At 35.4% G+C, this 13,767-nt stretch overlaps 1 long non-coding RNA gene across 1 annotated transcript in view; it reads left to right on the top strand.

Annotated features, from left to right (window-relative positions):
- LOC123002157 (uncharacterized) overlaps positions 1-10,302 on the top strand; it is a 289,432-nt gene extending 279,130 nt beyond the window's left edge. The window contains exons 10-11 of the long non-coding RNA XR_006411740.3: positions 7,240-7,426; positions 10,177-10,302. This is a non-coding gene — a long non-coding RNA (uncharacterized LOC123002157). The remainder of the gene's footprint in view (positions 1-7,239; positions 7,427-10,176) is intronic.
- Positions 10,303-13,767: the final 3,465 nt, after the last annotated feature.

The raw sequence follows: 13,767 nt of genomic DNA, 5'->3' as shown, positions 1-13,767 counted from the left end.
AAAAGCAATAAGTAGGAACCAACAAAATCTGCAAACATAGGAGATTTCAATTTATCTCTCTAGGAAGCTGAAGACTGCAACAAAATTTGGTAAAAGTAGTAAATTTAAGAGTAAAATTTAAAAAGTTTTCCTACACACACAAAGATAGATACATGATGAGAGAGATAGACGGTTCTAACAAGGTTTATGTAATCCTCCACCTAACCAATTAGATTATATGTTCAATTAAAGGATACATTACATTTGCAGACACCACCCTCAAACTAAATCAAAGAGTAAATTCAAATAAATTTCAAAGAATATTATAACTATATATTATGGTCTGACCTCAATGCAATTAAATTTAGAGAAATAAATGTTAAAAGATTGTAAATCTATCTATATAGATAAATAAGTAGATAAATTATATATATTTAGAATTTGGTGTAAGTAAAATAATTACATAGCAGAAGGAGAAAGGTGAGTAAAGTTATCCTTTAGGGCCAGATATCTAAAGAGAAAATTTATAAAAAAGGACAAAGTTTTCAAAAACGAGATCTCTTTTCACATGTATTAGTTTGCCAAAGAGCCTACAGAACCAAATGTTAGAGAGTCATTACCCGTTGGAAAAGGGAGCCCTCATACACAGATAATGGGACTGTAATGCAGTACCACCACTGTGGAGAACAAATGGAACCATCCCCAGTAAAGCTGAAGGTGTACACACCGGGAGATCTGGATAGATAGCCCTCAGAAGGTCTCTACACAAGTGCCCAGGACATGTCTTAAAGAATGTTCTTTTTAGTATTTAAAATAGTAAAAAAAAAAAAAAAAAAAAAAAAAAAAAAAAAAACGCAAAAGCCAAGATGTCTCCTAAGGAATTCATAGGTACTGTAAAATGCTCATGAAATGCAACTCTAATCAGTAGTTGAAATTAATGAACTAGAGCTGCATGAATCAACTGTAGAAACTATGAAACAATGTGCAATGAAAATAAGCAAGTTGTGGAATGATAACCACTACAGTATGGATACATTTATAAAAGATGTTTAAAACATGCAAGCAGTCTTGTTGATTGTACATAAGCATTCGTGGATTACAACACAACAAATAAGAATAGCTGTTACATTTTTCAGGACTAGGCTGGGGAATGTGCTTAGGGAATTATACTCAGAGGTTTGGAACTGTATTTCTTAGACCTTATTTCTCAAAACAACAACAACAACAACACAAACAAACAAAGACCAAACATAAAACGAAAATATTGAAGCAAATATAGCAACATTAAGATTTATTAACCTGAAAAAAAAAAGATTTATTAACCTGGATGGAGGGTATATAGTTGTCATCTTAGTCTCTTGGATTTTCTATAGGAATGAAATGTTTTATGATTAAGGTGAAAAGAAATCTAAAGCAGCTGATTCTGGATCACCTGCTAGACCGTGCAGCCATAATGGTGTTCAAGGTTGCCTGGCACTTCCTTCCTCTGTGGCCTGCGAGGGGGGAGAAATTATCTGTGGACTGATAACTCAGCAAACACGAAAGTTCTGACTGCACTCCCTGCCACTAAGTATAGGAATGGCTCCTCTTCCAGAAGGAGGAACCCTTGTAGGGTTTGAACGTATAAATTCAAGAATCTGATTAGATGTTAATTAAAAGCAAGTTTTAATTTGCTTGTCTTTTTATGACTTCATGACTCTTCGTAAGCGTTAAGTAAGAGAATTGACTATTTCAGCAGTTCCTCAGATAAGGACACATTTGAGTATAAAGAACACATACAGTTAAATATCTGGACAGAAAATGCTCATTTGTTTCACTAGGTAATGACTTGGTGGAATAAATGGGTAATCTTTACCATCCTGCCAGCTAACAAGAAAAAAAAATCCTAAATAAATGGTGATCTTTGCTGTGTTTGGAGGTAGCTATAGGGAAGATACCTTGGACAAGCGTAATATACCTCCATTCCAGTGACTCCTCTGTGGATTCTGATTATTAAGGCCTAGACGGGCTTGACCAGAGGAGACTGGCATCTTACTTGGTAGTTTGTGTTTCCAAAAATCACACCAAGAACAGAATAATGCAGTAGAATGTGTAGATTTAATATCTATGGGTATAGAGAAAGTGTGTGATTACCACAACTAATAAATATGTATAGATTGTAATTCTGTTGATTATTTATTGTTTTTAAGCAAGAGAAGTGTCTATTGCCTGGCCATTGTTGTAATAATCATCTTAAATAAAAACCTATCTTTTCATGATAATCTCTTATTCTAACAGAATGTGTGTGTGTGTGTGTGTGTATATATATATATATATATATATATATATATATATATATATATATATATATATGCTATACCAGAAACTATCAGTAAACATACCAGATAAGAATTACCAGTAAGCTATCAATTAAACATACCAGAAACTATCAATAAACATGTCAGATAAGAACTTAAACACTGTGCAAAGATATAATGTATCATGCTGTTTGCTAAGATTATATCTTCACCTTAAGTTCTGTAACTCATTTATGTATTCATTATAAAGAATAATAATTTAATGGGATTCTCTGACCATGTTAAAAATGTGTATTTGAATACGTGAAAATATTTCTTAGCATCAAAAGTGTTTTGAAATATATATATTTTAGTTTTAGCCTACATCTTTCAACTGGAAACTCAGTTTGTTTTATCTATTTCCATAATAAAAGTAATATTTAAGTGAAATCATAAGAAATATTGAACATATATACTGTCTCTCATGATAATATGCTCATAAATGCAAATAAACGGCAGAAAACTTGAGTTTAGTTTTAAAAAAGTATTTTTGTAGAAAATCTTAACACTTGCACTTTGAATTTAAATAAAGAGCCTTCTTTTAAGACGGTTTCACTTTGTGGACTGTCTGGAAAAAATGATTTCCAACAATGTACAGTTGGGTACGGAGGACAATAAAGATAGTGGAGACAGATGCACATGTTCTGTGTGAAAATGTGTGGGACGGTAAGCATTTTCAGTCTCCTCATTATAAGTAACTGCTTGAAACGTGTGTTTGGACAGTGCTTTAGAGTGTTGTGAACGGAGGGCAGATGGAAGTAAGTGGCTGAAATTCTTTAGTATTCCCATCTTGCAGAGCGTCGACCCTTGGAAAGCTAGTACTTCCTGCATTTTCTTCCGGCTCTGCCATTACCCAGGTGGACGTTAGTATTCAACACTTGCTCTTCTGCTGCTGCAATGCTTACCCTTAGAAATTCCTGGGTTTATCATCATTTATTAATTGCTTAATCAATAAACTCTGTAAATGGTGAGCATAATTATCCCAGAAGGTCACTGAAATAAAGGAGAGTAAGGTCCCAGGGCGATGAGGCCCAGGCTCAAATCCATTTATCTGAAGCTACATGACAAGATGCTATTTTTTATTTCTGCCTTGAATTTCAAATTAACAGTCCGCTGAAAAGATTCTGTTGAAGAATGAATCCATAATAAAGGGATTTACTTCTTTTCCCTTGGAGTTGTTTCTTTGCTGCCATTGTTATTGATTAATGGGATATGTATACCTTAAGGGAACACTGCTACTCTTTGACTATCTTCTCTCCAGAGTATGTTAGGATCATGTTAATGTCTTGCATTTCTCAATGCTGGAGAGTCAATCAAGTGTTTTAGAAACTCTGTGTTTTATATGGAGAAAGTCAAGAAAGCAGAGTAAAAAACAATGATACAGAGTGTTCTCATTTTTGGAAAAAGAACTCTATGTATTCTATAGTTTTTTTGCCCTGATTCTGGCTTTCTGACTATAAAAAATATAGTTTCTGATACAATTTGTTTCTGAATGCTGAAAAATGCGACATATAAATAGATAAATAGATTAATAGATGATAGAGATAGACATCCAAATATATTGCTTATATTCTAACAGTATACAAAGTCATTCTGCATTTTCATTGTGCTTCGTTTGTGCTGTTTTATTTTGTTCATTTTTAGTTAGCTTTTTTGATGTCATTTACATACAATATATGAATTTCAGTGTACATTTCTATGAGTTTTGTCATCTCTTGTAATCTGAGTTACCATGTTATAGAGCTACGCTATTCAATACAATAGCAACCAGACACATGTGGTGTTTGAGCACTGGAAACCAGAGAGCAACATAGAGAATAACATTCTGGATCAATCAGGTTATATAGAATATATGTTGTAATCAAGTTTAATTACACTTTTTTCTTACTAACTTTTTAAATATGGCTCCTGGAATTTTAAAAATTACATACGTGGCTTGTATTTTATTTCCATAATATAGGATAGGTACAGAACATTTTAATCAACATAAAAAATTTCCTCACCTCCCCTTTCATTGAACCCTCCACCCCATTCTCACTCCCTGACAACCACAACTCTATGTCTGTTTCTAGTTTTGAGTTTTCTGCAATTTTATGTAAGCAGGTGTGTATGTATGTAGTCTTGTAAGTATATGTAAGCAGCTCTGTGTAGATGTGGTCCTTATAAGCATGTTATGTAGTCTGTGTTTGACTCTTTTACTTTGTAGAATGCTTGGATGATAGATTCATATTGCTGTATCAGTAATTCATTCTTTTTTAATACTGACTAGTACTCCTTGCTAGTATTCATTTTTATTGCTTAGTAGTACTTAGTAGTATGGACACATCTCCATCTGTTTATCCATTCACAAGTTAAGATCTTTGACTTTGGGCCATGGTGAACAAAGCTGCTATGGACATTTGAGTAAAAGTCTGTGTGGCTATATATCTTCATTTAGTTTGAATGAATACGTAGGAATGAAGCAGATAAGTCATACTTTCAAAGATTAAGAAATAGTCAAATAATTTTCCTATGTTTCTGTACCGTTGTACCTTCCAACAACAACGTATGAGAGTTCTAGTGGCTCCCCACCATTGTCTACATATGCTGTCGTCAGTCTTTTCAGTTTTATAAGTTCTAATGAATGTGTAAGAATATCTCAGTGTGAAATTAATTTTCATTTCCCAAATGAGAAATAAGCTTCTTCTCATGTGATCATTTGAAATTTATGTATCTTGTTCCTGGAATCAACATTTTTTGTTCATTTTTTAAGAGCTAGAAAACATTTAGGGGCACCTGTGGCTCAGTTGGTTAAGCATTCAACTCTGATTTCACCTCAGATCATGATCTCAGGGTCCAGAGATCAAGCCCCACGTAGGGCTCTGCGCTCAGCGGGGGTCTGCTTTCCTTCCTGCCTGCCCCCCACCCCCCTGCTGTCACACACTCTCTCTGTTTCTCTAAAATAAATAAATAGATCTTAAAAAAAAGAATTAGAAATTTTTTTATCTAGAAAAAGTCCTTTATCAGCCATATTTTGTAAATATTTTCTATCATCTGACTTGCCTGTTTGTTTTCCTAACATTAAAGTTTTGATTTTCGTGAATTTCAGTCTATCTTTTTTAAAAGTTTGTGGCTTATAATTTTATTTTTTTAAGAAAACAAATATTTTCTCCTATGACTTCATCAATAACTTTTACATTTGGACATAATATACTTCTGAAAAACCCATCAATTGTGTATATGTGGGTCAATTTCTAAATCATCTTTGATTGTAGTTTCAATCACTTTTTTCTAAATGAAGTGACTGAGATTTACTTAATAGTTATGAAACTCTCAGGCCCTAAGAATATTAGCTGTATTATTTACCCCCAAAACCTCAAGTTGATTTTATGTCTTACTTTCAAAAACTATGTGACATTTTTTTTTTTCCTGTGGGGAAGGCAATGGAGCAAAAAGTGGACCAGGAATGAGGGTTAGGTTAGCCAAGGAAATGTGGATGCTAAATGTCTTGAAAGCTATGATGACATTGCCAAAAAGAGCTCATGAACCAGAAATAGAAGTCTGGCTGATCATTCAGGAGAACAAATGTACAAGGCTGAATGAGGGTACTTAAGCAGAAGTTCAGGAAAAATAAATAAAGGATTAACAGGGGTAAATAACCTAGTCCAAGAAATCGGTTTAAAATTACTGCTTTTAAAAATTATAGAAACGTCAATAGCTAAAACTTTTGAAATATATCCATTTAAGAAGAGAAAGATGACATGTAACCCTGAAAAAATGCAAATGGCTAGTTGAAGTAGTTTTTAGATGCCATCTTGATGGAGATGTGTTTATCCGGACTGAACCTTTAACTATGAACCAGTCAATGCAAATTGGAGACTAGTGTTACTATAAATATTTAAATGGTATCTGCTTTCCAAGACAGAATGAACAATTTACATCGCGGCATTATGGTCATTTTTTACTTAGGAAGCGCATGAAATGAAAGGGCACATTTTAGGAGGAAAGCAAAATCACATCCCAGTGCAATGTCTGCTGCTGTCCTGCGATGCGTTTTACACGGACATTTCCTGCGGTTACTTGTACCCCCCCGTGCTGAAGTACGAGCACATTTTATTGCTTTCCCCTTCCCGTGGTGCACTTCATCTCCAGATTTTCACTCTGCTTTAATTACTTCTTGGAAAAGATTCAATACCATAGAAGCTTATTTCATAATTTTAGGATTATAGAGTACTACAGGAAAGCTATTCTGTACAGCAGGACATTTGAGGTTCTCGAATTTATGTTTCTTCCAAAATTGCACCATTAAATGCAGAAAAATAGCTAAGGTATAAGGCTTAATGCTGTTCATTCAAGAGGTGCTTAACAAATACTTGTGGAGTTGAATATTCTACTGAAGGCAATACTCAGGGTTAGGAGAAGAGAGTTGGATTTCAATTGCAGTTCTAAATGGATGGGGGACTTGAAAAAAGTTAGTCTGCACCATCATTTTCTTGCCTCCAATATGAAGAAGCTGACCTTCTTTAAAGTCTTTGAGATTTTTTTTAACCACTGTAGGGATCCAAGAGTCTGCGCTCTACATGTCTAAACAGTGTTATGTGTCTGGAGGTGTCCCTTTAAGTAGACAGGACAGGTTGCTCATCCCAATCATACCCACAAGGACTATTCTCCCTTAGATATTTTCAGAAGTCGTTGAAGGTCACTTCTTTGCAGTCCGCGGTCTTCCCCCTTGCCTGTTCTGTCTCTTGGAATTATAGATGTCCATGTTGAGGTACTAGGGCCATTGTGTGTTTGACCTAAAAGATACTGGTGACATTTCTGATAGTTGACTGAGCTCCCACTTTTGGGTCTCCTGAGCTCACTACTCCCAATGGTCTGTGGAGATTTTTGCGAAGCAGTTATTTTAGCATTTCTCACTTTGCTAATTTCTTTTAATATTTTTCAGATATAAGTTTCTTCTTCATGGGATTCAGTAAATCTTTGTGAAGGTGATCAGAAGACATCCTGAGTGACAAACCCATTCTCAGAATCCTCTTCTACGGCACCAGAAGAATCCGACTCTCAGACCTAAACAACCGCGAAGGGTCCGCACCTCTAGTTTCCCAGATGTCCACGTGTGTCTCTATCCTAGGGTGAGCAGAGCTTACACTCGAGTTAGGTGCTCAGCTAAATAAAGAGAAGCTCAGAGCAAATAGGGCCTTTTTATTTTGTGAAATGTACCTCCCAAATAATTTTCAAAGTGCATCTCGGTTTGACAGGATGGGTGATAATTAGCAACAACCAAACTATTTTCATTCTTTGAGTCACATCAGGTATGACCTTTCAGTTTACGGCTTCTCACTGGCCTTTTCAACTGCAGAAACTTATATATAATGTGATCTTTGCAGCTTCAAAGACAGGCGCTCTCCCAGGAATGAGAATAGGTGGTAGCAGCTGCTTTGTCATTCATGGTGGTAGCCTTGCTACAAATCAAGGGTAACTGGCATGGAATGAAAATGTGAGCGGCCAAAACCTGTCCCAGTCTTGAAAATATATGCAAATCCACATGATAAGCGCTAACGTCTTACAAGTGGTTGTTTTAAAAATGATAATAATTGTTTTCTATTGCTGAATAATGGCTCTTAATCAAAAGTGCCAGATGTACGATGAACCCTTCAAAGGTGAGCTTTTGATTGACATAAAGAGGTTTTCTTGTGTGTTCTAACTGAAGTGTGCTGAATTGGATATTTAAAAATTTTTTATCATAATAATTACCCATTAATAAGTTTATTGATTTCTTTTTTTTTTAAGACTTTATTTATTTGTCAGAGAGAGGGAGAGAGAAAGAGAGAGGGAGCACAAGCAGGGGAAGAGGCAGGCAGAGGGAGAAGCAGGCTCCCGGCTGAGCAAGAAGCCTGATGCAGGACTCGATTCCAGGACCCTGGAATCATGACCTGAGCCTAAGGCAGACGCTTAACTTCCTGAGCCATCCAGTCATCCCAGTTTCTTTCACCTAATTGCCACACCCTATTTTTGTATTTATTATATGATTTTGAGTATTTGGCCTGGTGAAATTTTCACATTAATATATTAGCCCCAGTGAAAAGAACTCAAATTTGTTTATCTTCACCTTCTGGAAAACTAATTAATATTCAAAAAATATAATTACTGTACTTCATGTTGCAAGGAGATATATTGAGACAAGCAGAAACGTGGAGATTCTAGTTAGTAAATTTAACTCTACAAGACTATAAAAGACATTATGTTCTTTATAAGGCAAACCTAAAATAATTATATTCTGGCTCATTAATAAATATCTACAAAAGTGAATTTTAAGAAGGCTGTTTGGGGGGGACGTGGGTGTTTCAGATGGTTAAGCGACTGCCTTCAGCTCAGGTCATGATCCCAGGGTCCTGGGATCGAGCCCTGTATCAGGCTCCCTGATTCTTCCTCTTGCTCTGCTTCTCCTTCTGCCTCTGCTCTTGCACTCTCTCTCTCAAATAAATAAATAAAATCTTTAAAAAAATAAAAAATAAAAAGGCTTTTTGGAAATTTATATACGCCTAAATAAATGTGGATAAACAATTAGTACAAAAGCCTTCCCTTATACAGTGTTTATTTTTCCCTTCAAAAATGGGGAATTCATCTTTCTGTGGAGTGAAAAACTTCTGGTTATTGAACACGTAATACCACCAGTACCTCCAAATTCTTTGTAGAAAAGGAGCATGGCAACAAGGCTCCTCTGTGGTGCTGAGCAAACGACACATACATTGGAATGCTATATGGAGAAAACATATTAGGATGACTTGACTTTATGATTTTTGGATATAGGTTTCCAGATAAACTTTCTGTTGTGGAAACACTAATAGGACAAATGCATTTTTGTTAAATAAGTCATTCTAGAAAAAGAAGAAAAACTCAAGAGTTGCTGCACTTAAAATATATATATATATATATATATATAGTTACAAAATAAAGAAAAATTGTATATTATATGTATATACATATATACATACACACTAGCTAAATAATTTAGAATAAGCAATAAAAATAATACATGCTGTTATAGGATAAGTGGCCCTAAATTATCCATTTTGCCAGTCCATGTTGATTACATTACCTTAAAAATAGAAAATAAAAAAAAGGAGGTTGTGTGTTTGGTTCTCCGTGTCTCCATATGTTAGTTGAGGTTCAAAGAAGGTAGAATGATGATATTTTCAAATCCAATTCCAAATAGATTAAAATTGGTCAAATCTTGCTGAATCGAGGTTCAGAATTGTTGGAGTTATTAAAAAACAAAATAAAACAAAAACCACCAAACAAACAAAAAACAAAACACATTGTGTCTTTTAAAACCCAAAACATATTTATCCCTTGAGCACTTTTGCTTTTAATTTACAAAAGCTTATTTTTGAAGGAAATTTAATCCTCTAATTTCTCATTTATTTACACTGAAATCATGAAGATGTTATTTTCTAAGATCTATTTGAATTTTAGGAATCCTTTTAAGGATTCTATTTTGAGATTCTATGAAGAATCTTTTGTTGTTTTTTAAGTCACTTTTCTAAGAGCACGGTATTGTGTTTTTGGTAAACACAAGTAAACTTGAACATAAAGAATTCCACATTTAGTTGGAAGAATTACTAAAAGTAATTTTTAAGTCAGTTCTAAAGTTGGTAAAATATGTTTTTCAGCCTGAAAACACTGGTGTTGGTGGTAAGGAAATATAGAAGATTTTCAGGCACGTACAGTCTCCAGTCCATGGTGTTCCTACTTGTTGAAAAGAGCCAAGGCAATGCTCTGTATCTGATGATATGGAACATTTCTGCATTTACCATCTCATAGTTTAAGATGCTGTTCTTCAAGCTCAAAATAATGCATGTGATTTTCTTTTCTATTGTAGATCCACTCTATCTTCAAGGCCTATTTCAAGAATTGCATTTAACATGTAACCTTCCCTGTCTTATTCAACATTCTCTTCAATGAAATCCTATCATACTAGCACTGAGTAAAATTCAGTTTAACAACAGAATTTATTTCTCTCTCTTTCTTTCTCGATATCATTTTTGTCTCCTATAAATAGTGTTAAGTTCTTAAGGGAAAGGGATTTTTATCTTCCACTATGTCTAGTAGCCAGGCTGCTTTCATTATCCATATGTTGGGATTTTACAATGATTAGAAATTGCTATTAAATCAGTATATAAGACTGAAAGAGCTAAAATGCTTTAGGAAGTTTTGGTGATGTAAAGAAGGTTCAGAGTTTCCACCTGGCCCTTAAGAAATGTGAATTAATTATACTGGATAAATAGTTTGCACAAAGCTATTGGGACATGATTATATGCCTCTGGTTGTCTCCTTAGAAGGTAAGTGTTCTGTTCCTGGTTCAGCCTCTATACACGCGACCTTGACCAAGTCACTAATCTTTATTGGACCTAAGTTTCTCCAACTGTAAAACAAGGAAGTTGGTCTAGATTTGTAGTTTTCAAGCTTTCTTGCTAAGTTCCCCAGGAAAGAGTCTAAGGTCACCTTGGAGGTGGATGGGGAAGCTGAACAGGTAGAATACTGGCTCTTCATTTCCATTTCAACAAGAACAATTCCATCTTTCACTTGAAACATTGCATTTTCCCATATGGGTTCCTTTAGAGGGGAAAGTGTACTTCAAAGCTAAAAAAAAGTTTACAAATGATTGGAACATTATCTACAAAAGTCCTTCCTACTTCAAGATCAGTGAATCTGTTTTTTGTCTTTAACCCCCAGGGACTTTGCTTCTAGAAATGTCTCCATAGTTTTAGTCTCTGCTGTTCTTCCAAGCCTCCATCATTGTCTATAAATAACCCTCTGATCTTGCACATCAGAACCAGGAGAAAGGAAGCTCACATAAGACCCATAACGAAATGTGCCTCTTTATTCTGTTAAAAAAAAAAAAAAAAATAGAGTAGGGGCGCCTGGGTGGCACAGCGGTTAAGCACCTGCCTTCGGCTCAGGGCGTGATCCCGGCGTTCTGGGATCGAGCCCCACATCAGGCTCCTCCGCTATGAGCCTGCTTCTTCCTCTCCCACTCCCCCTGCTTGTGTTCCCTCTCTCTCTGGCTGTCTCTGTCTCTGTCGAATAAAAAAAAAAAATAGAGTAGATTCAATTGCATATTCCTTAACATTTTTTTTCAAATCTATTTTTAAACTTTTTATTGCTTTACTGACAAACTCTTTTAACTAGATCTATTTCTGCCCAATAGGAAATTTTCCAATTTCTCTTCACTCCGTAGAACTATTTTCCTTTCCATTAGGGTACTTAGGGATCAAGTAGTAAATTTCCAGTTAAAAGGGGGTCATTTTCCATAGCTGTTTCTCTATTATGAACTCCCATTGCCTTTAATGATGTGGGTCTAAACTTGAGACACAAAAGAACATTTGTGCATCTCACTCTTTAAGGGAACTTTAAATTTTTTAACAAAAAAACTAAGAAAGTTCTAAATTAGTCCATACTTTATAACTTACATTCCACAACCAAAAGAAACAAGAGTGAATCCTTGGAACATCGATGTAGTTAAATGTCCATTTTGCAACTTACAGGCTTTTCTCTGTACTGGAAAATGCATAGAACATTTTCTAGGGTTTTCATTGTACACGTTCATCAACATTGTATTCACTGACGAAGACAAATTTTACTGAGGTAGTGTAGAAATCCTTCTATATCTCTTATCTTCATTTCAGCAGAACTTGCCACATATGGTGATATATTGATACAGATGGCAAAATATTACACACACACACACACACACACGGACAGGCACATACTCAGATCTCTGTCAGCATTATTCTTTTCATTGCAAACTAAGTTTTTTGTTTTTAGATTTTATTTATTTGACAGAGAGAGAAAGAGTGAGCACAAGTAGGCAGAGCAGCAGAGAGAGAGGGAGAAGCAGGCTCCTCACTGATCAGGGAGCCCAACACAGGGCTCCATCCAGGACCCGGAGATCATGACCTGAGCCGAAGGCAGACGCTTAACCGACTGAGCCACCCAGGAGCCCTGCAAAGTAAGTTTGTAACAGTAAATTCAGTGACATTAAGCATGGAAAATATTAAAAGCACTGATAATTATACCATAATAAATTAAGTTTATAGCCTTGAAAATAGTTTTTATATTAAACTTGATGACATTAATATAACTATATGTATGAGAGGATACATAAATCCAGTCAAGGGTGTTAGGATGGGGAGGGAATAAGAGAAAGAAGATTTAACTGAAATTACTTTGACTTAAAAAAAATGTGGAAAATAAGATAATTAGGTGGATTTGGGGGTCTCTAATGAGTGGAGTGAAGCTGGTAATGAATTACCCACAGATTTTGACAATCCATGAAAACTATAAAATCCTGCTGTTAATGGCACTACTGGAGGTCGAGCGGAAACGCAGTGGCTCTGACTCACTGGAGAACACCGACTTGCAGCAACATCTTTGTCTGAGGGAGCGTCGTGTAATAGGGCGTCCTCTAGACCGTTGCTCAGGAAAACAGTTTTTATTTTTTTTATTTTTTTTTTTTTCTGGTGCTGGTTTATCTCATTTTTTTTTTAATAATGATTTTTTATTATATTATGTTAGTCACCATACAGTACATCCCCGGTTTTCGATGTAAGGCTCGATGATTCATTAAGGAAAGCAGTTTTTAGGAGAGTGTCTCTTACTAATTACTTCTCCAAATGTAGATAAGCCTAGAGGAGTTCTTGTGAATAAAAAAGAATGAAACTTGGTTCTAGAATGTAATAAAGATCAGCAAGAAGACATTTAAAGAATGTTAAAAGGACATTCAGGATTGTGTAAGGGAATTTCTTTTAATGCCATTATATAAAAATGAAATTTCATTTTTAAAGTGAAGTTCCCCCCAAAGCAATCCCAAACAAGCAAAATGGCCTTTCATTGGAGATTTTGTAGTGTCTGAGAAATTTGGACGTAAAGCGTTTTATCTCTAGGGTTCTTTCCGAAACAGAGCCGATCCTAGTCCTTGTTTTTAATCTCTGTGAGGTTCAGTTTCCTGATTTGTAAAAATTGAATCCAATCCTCACAGGACCTCTAGGACCCTTTCCAGCTTCAGCGTTATGTGATTGTGATGCTATTTGTCATTCGTTGTTGCCTTTATTTCTCCAAATAAATAAAGAGTTGTTGCCTAATCAGTATAAGACTGACGGTAAGTACTGTGGATTCAAACTGAGAGCAGTATTGTATGGTATATGGTATAGATTTTCCTTCTCAGGTATGGTATGTGCAGTCAGAGTTTTCTGAAGTCAAAGATAGGGTGAGATGTAATAACTACTACCGAGAAATAACTCTTCTGTACCACACAGACACACAGACACACACACACACACACACACACACACACACACACACATCTAGTTTGGATACAGATACCAAGTAGCTCTGTAACATATCTTGTCATCCAGATACAAACTATGAGTTGAGGCTGAGGGAAATCTCCCAAATAACAATAATGGCAATA

The sequence above is a fragment of the Ursus arctos genome, unplaced genomic scaffold, assembly GCF_023065955.2.
Source record: "Ursus arctos isolate Adak ecotype North America unplaced genomic scaffold, UrsArc2.0 scaffold_25, whole genome shotgun sequence".
In the NCBI taxonomy this organism is placed as follows: Eukaryota; Metazoa; Chordata; class Mammalia; order Carnivora; family Ursidae; genus Ursus; species Ursus arctos.
This window is presented reverse-complemented; position numbering and strand designations above follow the sequence as displayed.